The following is a 19,346-nucleotide window of genomic DNA, read 5'->3' as shown; positions in this document are numbered from 1 at the left end:
TCTGAACTGATAAAGGTCTTTCATAAAATTCTATAACTGTAATTCACTGCCTTATGTTACCTTTTAAGATTCCCTGGATTGAGGCGCAATAAACTGTAGCTAGCTCTTCTTCACTATAGTCAATTTGAGCTAGGTCTGTTTAACTTCGATTTTAGTGAAGTTGGGTCAAGCCAGCTACAGTGGATATAAAAAGTCTACATACCAGTTAAAATGCCAGGTTTTTGTGATGTAAAAGAATGAGACAAAGATAAATCATCTCAGAACTTTTTCCACTTTCAATGTGACCTATAATGTGACCTAACAATTCAATTGAAAAACAAACAAATCTTTGAGGGGGAAAAATGAAAAATAAAAACTTTACAATAACCTGGTTGCTTAAGTGTGCACACCCTCTTATAACTGGGGATGTGGCTGTGTTCAGAATTAACCAATCAACCAATTGAAACTCAGTCATTACACACCTGCCATCATTTAAAGTGACTGATTAATCACAAATACATTTCAGCTGTTTTAGTAGGATTTTCCTGACATTTTCTTAGTTATATCTCAGAACAAAAGCCACAGTGGGCAGAGAGGGATCTCAGAGAGATCTCATTGTTGAAAGATATCAGTCAGGAGAAGGGTACAAAATAATTTCCAAAGCATTAGATGTACCATGGTACACAGTGAAGACAGTCATCATCAAGTGGAGAAAATATGGCACAACAGAGACATTACCAAGAACTGGATGTCCTCCAAAATTTATGAAAAGACAAGAAGAAAACTGTTCAGGGAGGCTTCCAAGAGGCCTAAGGCAACATTAAAAGGATTTCAGGAATTTCTTGCAAGTACTGGCTGTTTGCTATATGCGACAACAATCTCCCATATTCTTCATATGAATGGGCTATGGGGTAGGGTGGCAAGACGGACGCCTTTTCTTACAAAGAAAAATATCCAAGCCCGGCTGAAGTTTGCAAAACAAACATCAAGTCCCCCAAAAGCACGTGGGAAAATGTGTTATGGTCTGATGAAACCAAGGTTGAACTTTTTGGCCATAATTCCAAAAGATATGTTTGGCGCAAAAACAACACTGCACCAACACCCAAAGAACACCATACCCACAGTGAAGCATGGTGCTGGCAGTATCATGCGTTGGGGTGTTTTTTCTTCAGCTGGAACCGGGGCCAGTCAGGGTGGTGGGAATTATGAACAGTTCCAAATATCAGGCAATTTTGGCACAAAACCTTCAGGCGTCCGTTAGAAAGCTGAAGATGAAGTTCACCTTTCAGCACGACAACGACCCAAAGCACACATCCAAATCCACAAAAGCATGGCTTCACCAGAAGAATATTAACATTTTGGAATGGCCCAGCCAGAGCCCAGACCTGAATCCAATTGAACATCTGTGGGGTGATCTGAAGAGGGCTGTGCACAGGAGATGTCCTCGCAATCTGACAGATTTGGAGCGCTTTTGCAAAGAAGAGTGGGCAAATATTGCCACGTGAAGATGTGCCATGCAAATAGACTCTTACCCAAAAAGATTGAGTGCTGTAATAAAATCAAATGGTGCTTCAACAAAGTATTAGTTTAAGGGTGTGCACACTTATGCAACCAGGTTATTGTGAGGTTTTTATTTTTTATTTTTCCCCCTCAGAGATTTCAGTTTGTTTTTCAATTGAATTGTTCACGTTATAGGTCACATTAAAAGGTGGAAAAAGTTCTGACATGATTTCTCTTTGTCTCATTCTTTTACATCACAAGAACCTGGCATTTTAACAGGGATGTGTAGACTTTTTTTAATCTACTGTATGTGGAAAACATATCACCAAAGAGTTTAGATGATCTCTAGAGATTGACATTGAGCTGGTTCCACAAATTGTATTAAAATAACGAAAAATCTTGGATTTTTCTAGCCCCCTATCACACATGCACTGCGTCTTTATCTAGTCTTTGACTAATGTTACACAAACACCCACACTGCAGCTTCCACTTTGTCACCCCAAGCAACACTTTGAAAAGATCTTTGTGCTAATGTCCTTGCTAAAGTAAAGATTTTAGGAAGCCAAGATCACAGCATGCCTGTCTGGCTTCACGACGGCAATCAGTGATTGTTTAAAATCTGTGCATCCAAATTGTTTTAATTTATTTTTCACTAGTTTTATTCAGTGCATGAAAATAAAGCAGACAACACTAACATGACCTCTGTGTCCTCAGTAGTAGTTACAGGCCTGTTCTTTATTAACTAACAAACCTTTTTTTGACAAAACTTACAACTAATCCTGATACCTGACCATAAACCAATAATGTCTGAACCTAAAAATAACCCCAATTGTAAATCTTCCCCTAAAATGATCAATGAGCCGGAAATGTTATTCACCCTACTGGGGACATCAGGTGTGCACATACTGTATACACTTACAGTGTATGAGTACATACTTATTGCTACGCTACCCAGTGAGAGCTAAGAGGGAGAAGTAATTCCAATTTGTTTTTCCCTCAAAGAATGAATGGTCTTTGATTGAACAATTTAGAAAATTCTCAAGTTACTAGCAATAAAAAAATATCAAGTCTGAATCGGTGGTAACTGTTGGTAATTCTTTATTCAGAAATAACAATGTCAACAAGACCGTGATAGGACGACGGAAAATCGGCAGCTACAATCAGAAGGCTGACACGAGGCCCAAATGGTATTTTATTCCCTATATTGCACATTAATTTTGACCAGGGTGAAAGTAGTAAACTAGGGAATATGGCTTCATTTGGGACACAGCCATGATTAAATTAATAGTGTCCTCTGCACAACGTATACCTGGGCTATTCAACTGGAGGACCGGAACACTTCACTCTTTTTTCCTTTTTGCCTGGTAGTTAATCACAATCACCTGGTGTCATAGGTCTGACTCAGTGCCTTATTAGAAAGAGGACAAAAATTAGAAGTGTTTCAGCCTTCCAGGACACGAGTTAAAATTGCCCTGCAGTACACAAAGTCATAAGTATCTGAACGCAGTAAAAATGTGAGCATCTAAAAAGACATAATGAAAACTTTTCACGCCAAAAGGGACAGTGTTAACTCTCTAAATAACCTTCATTGTAACAGTTTCCATTTAATAAAAACCACAATAAGGTGCATGGCAATAGAGGATGCACAGATTGAGAACTGTTCAAAGCAGTTATTGTATGATTAGGGTTATCAAGCAGACTGACTTCAACCCTTTTCAAATACATCCGTTCATGTTCTGAAAATTTGTAAAACAGGAAATCGAAGTTACAGTTCATCTTCAAAACCCTCTTTTCCATATCTATTGTATTCATTGTGGCCACCAGAGGATGATTTAGCTTAAACCCATTCATTAACCATGCCCTGTTCACTGGCCGATCGCTCCCAACCAAAAGCAAACCCCACCTGCGGAATACTTAAAAAAAAGCCCTAAATTGCAAAGCCGATGCTAAAAAAGGTTACATCCTTTTAAAGTCCTCTATCTCTGGACTTCCTAACCAGAGACTCATTGAGATGCACACACAGGATGACACTTGTTGCTCTTCCCTCTATATAAATCTGTTTCTTCATCTCAGTCTACCTATGTCTGTCCGCCTACTTGCCTGCACGCACGCACGCACACACACGCAGACTCTTTGCTGGTCTCAATTTGTTACCTTGCTCCTCCAGTTTTCAGAAAGCTGCTTGATGACTTGAACAATGGGTGGAGTTCATGTTGGGGCGTATTTACTGCCTGGTCCCTGCCCGGCTGATGATCAGGGAATGCTAGGACAACAAGGGATTGGTATTTGAAATGTTACCTAGCTGGTTTTCACCTATAAGAATAGAGTGAACTACATAGAAATAGAATGAGTAGAACGGACATATCATCAAAACGACTCATGTTGAATGGTGACTCGTGTTCTAGACATTCCACCTCTGCGTATTCCAGGCCCCGGGGGCAGTAGGACAGGGTACTATTCATTAAAGGCATGCCATTTTAAAATAAAAACAAGTTTAGGCAGGAGCTACGAGACAGACCAGACGTTCCTTCCTGCTCAGCTTCCCAGTGGCGTGTCCAGAGTTTTCCATTTGTTGGAAGGCAGCGCAGAGAATGCCCCTAGGTGTTGTCCCCATCTGTAGCCAATCAGGTGGCTCCTGGGCTGATTGTTTCCCATCTAACCAAAGTGTGGTCAGGTGCTCTCGTTAGTCACCTGGCTGAGTCCCAGAACATGGATTTTCTCTTCTTGGGGCTGCTCTCGGCCACCTCACAATGGAGTCTCAATTGGTTCCAAGTCTCAATTGGCTGTCCGGCACAAGGCGGCTCTGAGGCAGAGTCTCCATTGGTTGTAAGGCATAAGGCAGGTCCAAGGAGTGTCTCTGTTTTGTAACCTGGGTGGATTCCAGCTGACCCACAGATTGGAGAGCAGCGTGTCCTATTGTACACAGCTCTCTGTGCAGCTGCCATGGCAACAAGAGTAGAACTGAATTCCGACTGCCCGAGTGAACATGAGGCAGACGGATGTGGCGAAATCTATTCAGACTTTTTGTGGTTGACAAGTAAAGTTTGTGGTGCCATGCCCTCCACCCTCTCCAAGTCCCTTGCAGTGAGTATGCATGGCTGTACACATGTCCAGCTGAAATGAACCACAATGCACCAGGATCTCTGCCTTTGCCTTAGTAACACTTTAGAGAGAATGAGATGCTGAGGGAACAGTGGCAAGTCGTTTTCCAGTCCTTGGAAGTAGTTAACTAGACTTCGATCAGGTGTTCACTTTGAGTGATGTTTAATGTCCGCCATTTCCGAGTCTCTGAATTAACTCAATAGGCAGTGAAGGGGATTCATTTGGATGGCAGACATTCCTCCTCCATTCACATTCACTGCTGCATGGAGTTCTGCCTCTGTGGGAGAGGAATCATAGAAAATGAGTCATCCGTTTTAGATTACTACTTTATTGCGTTATGAATCTAGATCCAAATGTTCATTACACATAAAATCGGTTTAACTCCATTTAGATTGCGGTGTTATCTTATGCCTTGAAACATTGTCTGGCTAAAGCTAATTTGCTCCCATACAGTGTATTTAACTGATTGACTTTTTCTCTCTTTTCTAACGGAGGCCGCGCTCTCTGAATACTCACAGACAAACATGCGGATGCACATTCCACACATAGCACAGACACTGGCAATCTGTAGGGCTCGTCCGCACTCTCCACTCATCAGGCAGCTTCTGGTCTTCAGGCAGCACGTCTTGCACCCATTTGGCTCGGTGGGCTTCTCGTCTCCCTCCTCAGCACCGGTCCCACTAACACAACAACCCATGTCTGTCTGGAGGGCTGCTTACCACTGAAACATGGGGGAAATATCCTAGAAATCTGAGACAGGGTATCAACTTGAGACGATGAATCAATTTAGTTGTGCGGTTATCCTTGAGAAAGGGCAGAAGTTTCATTGTGACGTGTAAATACAAATAGGAAAATGTAAATTAAAAGCCCTTTTTAACATCTCATATACACGTTTTAATAAAAACAAATTCCCAAGCATCAATGAAAGAAACACCCTGATTATGAAATCAGAACCATGACTCAAACCCACCCAGAACAAGCTTAACCTAACATTTAACATAAACGGGACACTGTGGGTGAAGGTTTATCCTTTAAAGAGTTGTTACTTTAGTTTAGCCTAAAGCAAATCCATGTGTTCTTACTGCCAAAACAGGTAAATAAAGGAACATGGCTACACAAGGTCACCCAGCAGTAAGAAAAGTCCCCTAAAACCCACTGGAGGACTGCGATCAATCAACAGTATTCAACCTCACTGGGACCACTGGTGTGGAACACTATTGTAACCCTATTTATAGACATTGATTTTGGAGGCCATTTTCAACAGCAGATATCTATTTGTTTGATTTGCTGCTATAGCTCAATCTACCTCCTTTCATCAACCGACCTGTTTATAGCCAAACTAGGGCGCCACTTTCTGGAATTAGGAGCACAACCCACCTGAGACCTTACTAATTGGAAAACATGGATTAAACCTCCTGATTGCCTGTCTGTTCTGTTTAAATGAACAGCTGTGAAGTACCTTTAATACATCACAAACGTAAGTAGCGAGATGACTTAGCAGAAAAAGGAAGACATGCGAAGCAATGCAACAAAAGTATGTTGATAGAAAGTGCTCTTTGGCAAAAGATGTCACGCATAAAAAAAAAAAATCCAATACCAGTAATTAAAAGGCCTTTCATTATTCGGAACAATGAATCGGCCTGTTTTCAAGAACGCCGTGCGGCTCTGTACGATTCAGCAGCGCAGGGTCACACTGTTAATTAAACCAGCTAAACCGCTAAAATTAAAAGATAACAATACAGCGCGTTTCAGTGAAATAGTTTACCTTTCACCGCTTCGTCAACTTCAGCCTCCCACTTGCTCACTTCTCAGGAACGTCCAAGTTTCTCTTAGGAGAAAACAGTTGTTTCTTGTTTTCAAAATGTACTTATCTTATTCCCTAAACAGCTCTTGCTGTGCTGGGGTAATAGTCCTTCCCTACGTTTTTCTTGACAGGCGGGCTCTCTCACGCACGCACGCACGCACGCACACACACACACACACACACACACACACACACACACACACACACACACACACACACACACACACAAAGAATAGAAAACAGAACGGGTGTGTATTCAGGTTTGTCCTCTTCACCCCAGATAAGTGCAATGTCCTTTTTAGTCACATATCAGTCAAGGTTGGGGAGGGAGAGATTGATCATAATGTCTGGAACGGAATTAAATCAAACAATGCATTTAGTATCCTTCCATTTATTCCCTTCAAAATATTTCTAGGTCATCCTTTTTGATTTAGTGACATCATCTACCACTGATTCACAGCAGCAAACGTCTCACATCTTGAACTGGAAGCAAGCGAGTGGTATAGGTCATACCATCATCTACCCCTGTTTTCTGTCAAATAAGATGTTTTACCTGTTCCCTCTGACTCAGAAAGGTGAGGGCCAGTCAAAAACTATGCTTGTATCATTTCATGTACTTTGGACACCCACCTGTCTAACTAAGAGTAGATTTTAAATGGGCAAGATGGTGCTCTACACATTTTTGAAAGACTTTGTGGCTCAATGAAATTTATTTACAGTGCTTTTGGAAAGTATTCAGACCCCTTCCCTTTTTCCACATTTTGTTAAGTTACAGCATAATCCTAAAATCGGATTACATTTGTTTTCTCACTCATTTTTTGCATAGATTTACACACAATACCCTACAATGACAAAGCAAAAACAGGCTTTTCTACCCCCCCCCTCCCCCCAAAAAAAGATATTACCCCCCCCCCCCCGGAATATTACATTTACATATCTATTCAGACCCTTTGTCATCTCTGCAACACTCCACCAATCAGGCATTAATAGCAGAGTGGCCAGACAGAAGCCACTCCTCAGTAAAAGGCACATGGCAGCCCACAGAGTCCTTTAGGTGCCTTTTGGCAAACTCCAAGCAGCCTGTCATGTGCCTTTTACCGATGAGTGGCTTCTGTCTGGCCACTCTGCTATCAATGCCTGATTGGTTGAGTGCTGCAGAGATGGTTGTTGTTCTGGAAGGTTCTCCCATCTCCACACAGAAACTGGAGCTCTGTTAGAGTAACCATCCCGACCAAGGCCCTTCTCTCATAATTTCTCAGTTTGGCCGGATAGCCAGCGCTAGGAAGAGTGGAAGTGATTCCACATTTCTTCTAAGTAATTGAGGTTCCCCAGACCTGTGCTTCCATGTGTGCCTGTCTCTAGCTCTAAGGACAACTCCTCTGCCTGTCTCCAGCTCTAAGGACAACTCCTTTGCCTGTCTCCAGCTCTCAGGACAACTCCTTTGCCTGTCTCTAGCTCTCAGGACAACTCCTTTGCCTGTCTCTAGCTCTCAGGACAACTCCTTTGCCTGTCTCTAGCTCTAAGGACAACTCCTTTGCCTGTCTCTAGCTCTCAGGACAACTCCTTTGCCTGTCTCTAGCTCTCAGGACAACTCCTTTGCCTGTCTCTAGCTCTCAGGACAACTCCTTTGCCTGTCTCTAGCTCTAAGGACAACTCCTTTGCCTGTCTCCAGCTCTCAGGACAACTCCTTTGCCTGTCTCTAGCTCTCAGGACAACTCCTTTGCCTGTCTCTAGCTCTCAGGACAACTCCTTTGCCTGTCTCTAGCTCTAAGGACAACTCCTTTGCCTGTCTCCAGCTCTCAGGACAACTCCTTTGCCTGTCTCTAGCTCTCAGGACAACTCCTTTGCCTGTCTCTAGCTCTCAGGACAACTCCTTTGCCTGTCTCTAGCTCTCAGGACAACTCCTTTGCCTGTCTCTAGCTCTCAGGACAACTCCTTTGCCTGTCTCTAGCTCTAAGGACAACTCCTTTGGCCTCCTGGCTTTGCTCTGAACTTCAAGTATCATACCAAAGGATCTGAATACTTATGTACATGTGATTTCTGTTTTTAATTAATTTAAGGGTGTAACTCAAAATGAGGAAAGTGAAGTGGTCTGAATGCACTAAATCAATAACAAAACATTTCACTTACTCGATAAAACTGACTGACAGACAAACACAATACCATATAAGCGGTGCGTCGTCCCTTGCTTTTATATCTGGGAGACGTAAGGACCCGTGCTCCAGGAAAACCATAAAAACAATTGGCACACGGGTTGGTACCAGTCTCCAGGGAGAATGTAACAATGTGTGCAGTAGGAAATCCAGAGCATTTGTCTCAGTGACACTCCAAGTCAGGAATTAAAGAAGTTTTGCAAAGTGAAGGTTAGTCTACAATATGTTGCTAAACACTACAGCCATATCAACTGTTATTTCAAAGCTGATAGAGCTAGTAAATGTCAGACTAGCCATTGATTTATTCACTATTGAATTATTTGGTATTTAAAGGGCTGGTGCCTGTTTACTAGTCAAGGTACAGACCCTTTTTATGTTAGTAAACAGTAATGATGTATTTTGTGGGCGGAACCGAACTTGTGGCAGAAAGTGACGGTACATATAGGAATGTGGATCATCTGGATGCCTTCTCCAATTATCTTGATATCACAGATTACACAGATAACATTACCATATATCCCATTCATTCATTAGGTCCTTGCATAAATACTAAGTGATGTAAGCTTTAGTGTGTAAATATATGAGCAGTTTGATTTGTTTGTGTGCTAATTCTACTTACACGCTATCTAATGTTGCTAACGTTGGTCAATGGTGTTTACCATTGTGAAACAGCCTACTGGGAATGCCAGCTTTGTGGTTGCTTCCGTCACTAATTTATCGTTCTTAGTATAACTGCATCATTGATTCTGTGTGTGATAATGGACAAACAGTGGACAAACTTTGCCTGATATGAAATGAGCAGTGCAGAGACAAGTATTCCGGATGATTTCATCAGTCCAGTCTGTCTGTTTAATGGCTTGCGACCAAAAATGTCTGCATTTAGCTTCAAAAGGGTGGCTTCGACAATGGTAATCAATAAAAATGGAAGGCCATCTTTTTTTACATTCCTATTCTGACATCCAACAGCACAACAAGAAAATGTTTTCCTTTAGTTCGAGGACCTGCCCATTTCCCTACAATAGGGTCTGCAGTTTTCTGCCACCACCAAACTTCAGTGACGTAACTGTGACATCCATTCCAAATTGGGCCATATTAGTATATTTACACTGGTAGTGCAAACAGTTGTTGCCCTTCAAGAAAAAGAAAATATATACATAAAGGAATATAATCTAAACACGTTAAATCAACACAGATTTAGTATTCACTAAGTGAATCAACAACAAAGCAATTCCGCCTAACTCTGTTCAGGTTAACATCGAAAGGATAGGCCTGGAAAAGTAACCATGACCATCCATTATATCAACATAATTCATCTATTCTTGTCAAGGCAATACAGCATTTAGAAAAGTAAAAGTACAGTTTTGTACATGCTACAAAACCAAATTAAGCTAATGGGGAACTTGACTTTCAGAGAGCTAGATGTAGCAAATAATCTAGCAATTAGCACAAAATGTAAAGGAACTTATACAAAGCCACTTAGGTCAATGTGTTAACAAAATGTACAATATAAATGCACTTACTTAAATGCAAACAGATCCAAAGGTAGAAGCTAAGGGAAGGTAATTAAAATCTAAATTTGTACACACACCACTGAAGACAGGCTCACAGAGACTGATAGAGGACTCAAATTTGTACCTTTGTACATTATGTTGCCAATGAGCACTCAGTCTTAAAGTTTGCATACTGCCACCTAGAGTGGATGTTTTGAACACATAAAGTGTACATTCATGATTTACTGCCACCTGTAGTTGGGGAACATGGTTGGATGAGTATAATCCAATTGCTGATCATTCCTGATTACCTGGAATTGAATATATTTGGTCCTTTAATCCGTAGGAGAGCAATTGTCCTGTAGGTTTGCACTCCAACCTCAGTGAAGACCAACCTGATCCAGTTTTTAATTCGGCTAATTAGAGAATTAAGTGTACTAGATTATAGTTGAAGAGAACCTGTCAAATATGAGCTGCCATTCAGTAACCCCTTGTATCCAAGACGCACAAACATGCATTAATTAGTATAAGAAGCACAAAACCTGGACACTTCAGGAATGGAAGAAAGTTATAGTCTGATGAGTCATCTTTCACCCTATCCTACATCCAGTCTGGTTTACGTCTGAATGCTGAATGATGCCATCAGCCCACAATGTCTACAGTCAACTGTTAAACATGGTGGGGGGTCCATAATGGAATGGGCAGCCATTTCATGTGGGTCATTATGTTCAATGGTTGCTCTGCAATGGTTTTCTAACAATCAAGGAATATAAATCCATTACAGGTCCTGGTGCACCCTATGGTGCAAACACTGTTCCACCATGATGTTTGCATATTCTTGGATGATAATTCCCCCATACATGCCAATTCAGCAGTGGTTTATCGATCACTAGGGTGACGTCAGTTCCTTCCATGGTCTCCCCAAATCCCCAGATCTGAACATTACTGAACCTTTAATGGGTTCTCGTGTGCAACATATATTTACACCTCTTTCAGCCCTGAACGACTGGCTGCTTTTCATCTTGAAAAATGGTGCAATATCCCACTGAACAGAGTTCAGGACTTGTATGACAGCATTCCAAGAAGGACTGGAGCTGTTCTGAGGGCAAAGGGCATCTCTACTCTATATTAGGCCCTTGATGTCAATACATAGTGAGGTGTTTCTATTATTATGTCCACCCCCTATATAGTTGTCCATGGTTAGCAAGATGGTAAATTCATCTTTTCTCTTGCGAAATAGTGTTTAATAACCATGCCATTCAATGAATTATGTTTACCCATTTACTATTGCGTTACCTGCGTAAGAACTTAATATTTTAATATAAATTCTAATCGAGCCAGGATGTGTCTGCTTGTTATGATGGCATGTTAATGCAACTACATCAACAGAGATTCAGACCAGCACTGGCAACTAAGTCAAGATGCCACTGACAGAGATGCCAAACATGAGAAACTTCTTTCAATATCCATTAACTTGCGCATCTGTTGTAAAAAAAGAAAGATGCACATAAAGCCAGAAACCTAGACTCTTTGAAAATGACTATTAACTGGCTAGGTAGCTAGATTAAAAAATGTATAATCTTAACAATGCATGCATATTATCATAACTGTAGCACAGATTGCAAACATACTGATGCTCTGAGCTGTTTGGGTAAAACCCAAGTTAATCAGTACATTTTAGAGAGTGTAGTAATATAAAAAAAACACTCCACAAATTTCTTGCCAATAAAATGATCATTTTTAACTTTTCTTTACAGAGCAAAGTGAGACAGATGGAGAGGAAATACAGCAGTCCTAAGGCAAGAAGCAAAGCCGTAAGGGAATCGTAGGAGATGGTTATTTCTTTGGTAGTGCAAATTATATTTTTCTTAATTATAAATTGAATGCCTAAATATTTGTGCGTAATCCACTGAAGTAGGCAAATAAAGGAAATGTAGTCAAATAGTAATAGTTACAAACCTTTCTTTACAATTTACAAAGAGCAGTGAGATAGACAGTGGTGGGGAAACTTGGCGCAATGCAGGTGGAGACAGAAAGAGAAATAAAAGGAAGAGAGGTCAGTGTAATTAATACAGATTTCTGCTGAATCCTTTGAAGTGGGCAAATAAAGGAAGTTCAGTCAAATACTTTACAGAGTGTACAAATCTGTAAAAATATTATACTAAGCCTTCCATGTTAATAGACCTGCATGAAAACAAATCAAATGAAGCAGTTTGGAAAAAAAAAAAATTATTGGTTCCTATCAGTGATTGTTGTTTGCTCAGTTTCACCCCATGAATGTCCGGAGGAGTTCATAGTTTACCAACCTTTTTTTTAACCACTACATCACATATGGTCAGGCTGCCTCACTGACTTCCTTCAGGGGGTTGTATTGAAGAAAGATGTCCTGCCTCTGGGGAGGAAGAGGGTAAGGGTTGAGGCAATGTCAGTTACAGGAACCTTTTTCCCTACATACAAAACTTATTTAGATTTATTTAACTGGGTAAGTTACCTGAGAATAAATTCTCATTTTGGAGGTCGACCTGACCGAAAGCATTCAAATGCAAGAGAAGACAGTACATGGAACAACATAAATAATGTAAGAATAAAAAAGAATAATAAAAACAAATATGCAGAAGTCCAAATAAACAAATAATAAAATAAATATATTGGATTGCATGTGCAGATGGGAATAGGGGGTGCAGTGGTCGGATTTTGGAGGAGTACGTTTGGACAATTTATTCCACTCATTGGCAGCAGCAAATTAAAATAAGAGTCTAACAAAGTGTCCAGAGTGTTGACCAGGATTTAAATGTCACAGTGGTGAGTGCTGAAGAGGGCAGAGGATACAAAGCAGATGGCAAATTGATAAATTGCATTTAACTGATGGAGGAGGTTTTTGGCAGTAAGCCTAAAAACTATGTTGCCATAGTCAAGGATGTCAGGATGGTCATTTTAGTACAAGTATAAACTTGAAAACGTGTGAAAGGACACCTTAATGTGGAACAATAAAACAAATCTGGATTTAACATTAGACTGCAGGTGGTGATATTACTACTGAATGAGAGAAAGTCTGGAACCTTCACCAGTTACACTTTTTTCAAACCTCCCACTGAGCTGGATGTGTAATATCTTGTTTATATGTACATAATGTATGAGTAGAGTCACGATAATACTCAGTTAGCCATGGAAATCCAAGTTTGAAAGCGAGCAATTTGGATGTCACGTGGCACATACAGCCATACATTTTGCACTTACAGCCTACCACTTACAGCCTATCTATAGTACCCAATTTTCAGGTAAATGTTTTGGGCCGACTGCAAAATGTTAACATCCAGGGGACAAAAATCCCATACTGCATCTTTTAGTGAAATATCAAAATATTTGTACCAATCGACATTCTGCAACTCAATCCCATTCAGGGTAAAGATGTTTGAGGGTCAAGTAGGTTGGCATTCCAAACATCGGTAGGGTAGGATTAAAAAGCACAATCCAACCTTTATTTGTATTATTAACGGGTAGATGGAGGTCAGTGAAGGCATGTTGGGTTGTTTTAAAAGCTATGTTAAGGGGTGAACAGCACAGTTTTCAGTGAGGAGCTAGTTCTGTACAACCCTGTATCAGCATAGTGGTGGATGAGGGAGTTACTGGCAGCAAGGGCTACATTATTCATATTAAACAGAATAGTGTTGGTCCAAGAATCTAACCTTGAGGGACACCAATAGAAACTGCCAAAACAATGGACGATGGGTCATTTGGGAGCTTGTCAAAGGTAATGCACTAGACTAAATAATTGTGCCATTTGAGAGAAAACCTATTGTCTAAACAGGACTAGTGGTAGAGATTTACTAAATCCTAAATGGACCCCTCCCTCCCGCCCCTGGCCCTCCATTTGCTTGTTTACATGCAAATTTAAACCATTAGCACATGTCCCCAAGTTATAGTAGTGAGATTAAGATTGGATGGGCTATGAGATCCTGCAGTGACAACAATACAGCTTCCACGAGCAAAGGTGAAATCCAATAAGGCACCACAATATTTTTTGAGCATACGCAGTTTCACGCAAAATAATCTATATCCGTGCTTAATAATGACTCATTCATTTGTTTATGTGAGACTTGATAAATATAACAAACAAAATACATCCTAAATTAAATGTTACTGAAATTAATTTATTATAAAGTGACAGGAAGGATTTTTTCATCAGAATTTCAAGTCACAAGTGTCCCAAAGATTGATAACAGATGAAAACCTCCTGAACTCTGTTCAGGATGGCGTAACCTCCTAGCATGTTCAAATTAAAATGTATTGTTTGGAACAACTGTGGTTTTCATGGTAAAATTTCCATCTGCAAAAATTATAATGTTTCACTGCTCTTAATACAGAATTTTGTGGAATAATTGGAATCATTGTTCTATCAACTCGCTGGCAAATTGAACTACAGAGTTCTACCCTCACTACTAATCTGGCCATTCATGATGGCTGGGTTGGTGGTGCTAAATAAAAGGAAGGGATTAGGATTTCTCCATTATTGTCTTTTTATGGGATCATAGGGTTTAGAGGAGGGATCTTGTGAAAGATACAGTATTATACTTAGCCATATCACTGAAACGCAGTGGCAACAGAGGTGGATTGGGGGACTAGAAATGAGATATTCCAAAGAGGTCATTACTATTTTGACAAATATTGATAATTCTGCATAAACACATACATATTTTGACAGGCCCACCAGGCTAAAGATTAACAGGCCAAAATGGCATTGAACAAAATTGTCCTGTGATACTCTGTCTCTGAGTGCCGTATACTTCATCATATCAGTGAAAGACAGTTGGATGCAAACAATAGCTGAGTCTGGATCAAAGCCCTAGCATCGCAGCATCACACAGGCTTGGCCGTGCACATTATGTAGGGGTCAACCCAGATTAAAGGACGTGAAATGCAAACCAATCTCTCGCAGAAGTGTGTGTTTATTTTGTTTGGTTTTAAAAACATCCTGTGTGTCAGATAGGCCAGTTTTGCCTCTTTTTACACCATTGTATTCGACAGTTAAGACAGGGATGCTCAGTCGAGCGCAGGTACAGTATGTGAAATGACAGGATAGTAGGAGAATATTATTTGAACCCAGTGTGACATTGTCCCAGAGTACATGCTGCGTCAGATAGATAGCTTCATTCATCCAGTATTCATTTGAAATCATTCCAAGTAATAGGGCATGAAAGAGCATTTCTTTGATATTAAAGCCAGTGAAATAAACTCCTCTTTACCTCTTGTCTGTAAGGAATTTATGGTCATTTTACCCATTCAGTGCCCTTTGATCCTCACTTGTAAAACTGGTATCTTGGTAAAAAACCTGTGATATCAGCTAATTTGAAGATTTTGTCATAACATATTTAAGGGATTTGTTTCAGGGATTTTGGTGGGAGTTAAGTGTTCAATTACAAATGTAATTTTTTTTTTTTACATATATAGGACTAATAGTATTTAGTCTTTTTTTTAACTTTTGCCTGAGAATAAAGAGAATGGCTCATGTGTAATTTGCATATACACTTGGTGTATTTTGAGAAAATGTATGAATTCACAGAAGTTTTGTATAGGTGTGGAACTTCCAAAAACATGCTCATCTATGCTGTCCAGCTAATCACATACTCATCTGTGCTGCAGTCATGATGAAACCTACAGAAATTATTGAATTGTAAAATTTGAACTACCTAAAAATGAGAACGTGTTGACAGGACCGGTCAAAAGGTTTATTATTGGCATTTTACACTTTATTCATATACAAATATTGGATGTCTTGAATTCTCAATGTACACAATTTAACATGAGTAACAATTCATTTAGTGGGATAAATTGTTAGTGGGACATAATTCCTCAGTTATAATGCAATTAAGGTGTACCACACATGCAGGCTCCATGGTCCAGTGGTGAAAAACACCAGAGATCCGGGAGTGTAGCACCAGAGAAGGCATGACGGCCACCAGAGAAGGCATGACGGCCACCAGAGAAGGCATGACGGCCACCAGAGAAGGCATGACGGCCACCAGAGAAGGCATGACGGCCACCAGAGAAGGCATGACGGCCACCAGAGAAGGCATGACGGCCACCAGAGGTACTGCATGCAAATGATTTCTAGAATACAAACCACACAAGAAGTGCATGAGTTAGTCAACATGCCAACCTTTTAATATAGATGATGGATTATTCGTACGAACGGAGTGAAAACATAAATTAAATGAAGAAGTAATGTTACGTTCATGCGGAAGATTCCAGGTGGATTTGAAGACAGAGGAGTAGTTCTGGGTGAAGCCGAGGCACAGGGCGCAGAAGGTGTAACTGCAGTCTCCTAACCAGCTGGTGGCGCTGCCCCCTAGACACACCTATTTGCGGGTCTCGGCAGCGGTTGGCGCGGTACACACAAAATAAAGAGAGGCCCTTGAAGAAAACCTGATCCAGCATGCACAGGGGCCACAAACTGCCAGCGAACGAATCAAAGCACACCACAATGCTGGAACCACCATGGCTGTGGTACAAGTCTATGAATGTCCTTGAGTGGCCCAGCCAAAGCCTGGACTAGAACCCCACGCAGCATCAGTGCAGAGACAAAAATGTCACAGTTCACCAACGCTCCCTATTTAACCCGACAGAGCTTTACAGGACCTACAAGAATGGAAACTGCCCAGATGCAGGTGTGCAAAGCTGGTAGAAGCATATCCAAAAACAAGAGACCTTGTGATGGCTGACAACGACGCTTCTCCATGAAGGATCTGAATTCTTATGTACATGAGTTTTTTTTTAATAATAGATATAAAATACAGATGCAATTCTGTATAAATGAGACCTATAATACAACACATTTAGATCAAGTGAAGGCATCTGAATACTTTCCAAATGCACCGTACCTGAATAACAACACCGAAAAATCCATTCATCTTCAAAACACAATCATTACGAATGCGCGCTGACTTCCAAGGAGAACCGCTCTGATCGCTTGTGACTCGACTACTGAGCTTCTCTCTGTCATGCTAGGTCCTGGCTCTGTCCGATTTACAGTTCTGGAGGAAGCCGAGGCACAGGGTGCAGAATGTGTAGCTGCAGTCCCCCGAGCAGCAGGTGAAGCAGCCTTCCAGACACACCTGGCAGGTCAGGTCACAGCAGCGGTCGGCGAGGTAACCCCAATGGTGGCCTTCACACAGGGCGGTCTCCCCAGTCCCCGTGTCTGTCTGACAGGACTCTGCGCATCGTGAACAGGGACAGCACGTCTTGGAGGAAAATGACCCCATCGGTAGGGCTTCACGGACGAAGAAGGGAAAAACTTAAGTTTAATGAAACATCAAAGATCAAAATCGTTGATGGAATTCTACTGTGAAAAATCCACGTTTTCATAAATTTTAGTCCAGAGTTATCCACTCTAATTTCCCTGAGCTCTAAGATCTATGATTCTTGGTCAGTTGACTGCCTCAACCTCAGATAGCGTCCTTTTATGCAGACGGCGCTACCGTTTCTTGGAAATGAGCTTGACTACATAACATATTATGTAATTTTGTACTTCTATCTATAGCTTTGACCCCAATTTTCATACTTTGACAGCTGCTCTATTTGCCCCAGACCCAACTGTTAGATAATATAAAACATATTAACAGGCCTAACTAAACCCATTGGATGAGCCATTTGCATTCCTCGCTTACTATGAATGAAACCAACGTCAAACCTACGTCAGAGTTTGACAAACAGACAGAGTCTTTCTTCATCCTGGAACCACTACGCCCATGACTCTCTCTACACCAGTGAGGCGGTTACGCCGGTTGCGGTAAGACCTGCAATGCATAGAGCTGATGTTAATTCCCTATTGTATCGGACAGAGAATCATGTCCTTTCTACAAAATGCATTTCTATCTTTACTTTCTGCTACCCTGTGTGCACTACGTGGTATGTATAGATATATAATATATATGTGGCATGTGTAGAAATATAATACAGCTCTGGAAAAAAAAGTCGAAAAGGAAGGTTTTGAGTGAGGAACAGAAGGTTTATAATTTAGAGACCACTGCAAATTGAACGCTTCTGTTCCTCATTCAAAACTTTCCTTTTCAACCTTTTTGTAAAGGAAAGAAAAAGGTGCAGTGGTCTCTTCATTTTTTCCGGAGCTGTATGTGAAGAAGGTCTGCAGGTTTTTATTATGTGCATAATGTCTGTTGATTTATAGCATATACATGATGTCTGTGCATTTAAAGTATGTGGTTAATGTCTATGGATCTACAGTACTGTGTGTTGTGTTATGTGTGGGTTGGTGCTGTGTTCATGATTTTTGCACTATTCTATATGTTATTAAATAAGAACAGGCACATGACATTTCATGAAACATAACGGTGGCTCTAGATTTTTGTGGAATTCTCCAACTCATATTTTAGAAGAAGGCTCAGGGCAGAAAAGTGCTGAAAATTGGGGCATCCATAATGTTGACCCTTAGCGTTTTGAGATATATGTTTACATTTATGAAAAGAAATCTCTTTCTGTGAGTATTACTATTATTTTTTAGTATAAGATCATTTCTCAACATTACTTTTTAGCTCACTATAAACTGTAAGTCATTTTTTAAATAGTAGAAATAGTAAAAATGAAATAAAATAGGAGATATTCTAGGAAAAATAAAAGGATGTTTATAGAGTGAATGCCATCCATATCTTCATTAACAGCTTCATTTACAAACGCTGTCAGAACACACTTTCCCTTCCATTTGCTTCAACACTGTTGTTGCTTGCTCCAGGCTGGGTGTTTTGTAAAAGCACTTTGTGACAACTGCTGATGTAAAAAGGGCTTTATAAATAAATTTGATTGATTGATTCGTTAGTTTATTTACAGTATCTGAATCTGTTTTGCCATGTGACACTTTTTTATGCACGCAGTTTCCAAATAACATCAGCAATGTTGAAAGGTTGCAACAATGACAGAGTGGTCCCCCCCCCAAAAAAATGTGTGGTCATTAGAAATGTGCAAAATAATGTGCAGTACAGCACTTAGAATCTAGAGAAAATGAAAAATGTGTCTAAACGTGTATATAAACTGACAGCTTCAACCTCAGAACCATCATACCTCGGAACACAATCTTCAATCTTCAGTAACAACATTATTTATGACAGTTGGCATTCAACAATGGTGCATTACTGCCAACTACTGTGCTGGAGTGTGGGCCAGAATTCGGTATAACCTAAATCCTGCCTCACCAAAACTCAAAAACACACCTGTTTTATAGCTTAAGCATTAACCAATCTACCTCAGCCCATGTGTTACGACCACTTCCCTTTGTAGCACTTTTACGTCCACTTCCCTTTGTTGCACTTT

General features: G+C 40.5%; 1 long non-coding RNA gene across 5 annotated transcripts; it reads right to left on the bottom strand.

Annotated features, from left to right (window-relative positions):
• Window positions 1-2,560: 2,560 nt before the first annotated feature.
• LOC105012853 lies at window positions 2,561-10,168 on the bottom strand. Of its 5 annotated transcripts, none has more exons than XR_002197353.2 (3): window positions 10,059-10,168; window positions 5,098-5,331; window positions 2,561-4,858 (listed from the first exon to the last, which is right to left on the bottom strand). It is a non-coding gene; the product is annotated as an uncharacterized LOC105012853 (long non-coding RNA). The 5 variants fall into 5 exon arrangements; XR_002197354.2 differs by having other exon boundaries at window positions 5,098-5,302; XR_002197355.3 differs by lacking the exon at window positions 10,059-10,168 and adding an exon at window positions 6,347-6,526.
• Window positions 10,169-19,346: the final 9,178 nt, after the last annotated feature.

This window comes from Esox lucius, chromosome 11, assembly GCF_011004845.1.
Source record: "Esox lucius isolate fEsoLuc1 chromosome 11, fEsoLuc1.pri, whole genome shotgun sequence".
NCBI lineage: Eukaryota > Metazoa > Chordata > Actinopteri > Esociformes > Esocidae > Esox > Esox lucius.
Note: the sequence above shows the minus strand (reverse complement) of the source record. Positions and strands in the feature narration are given on the sequence as shown.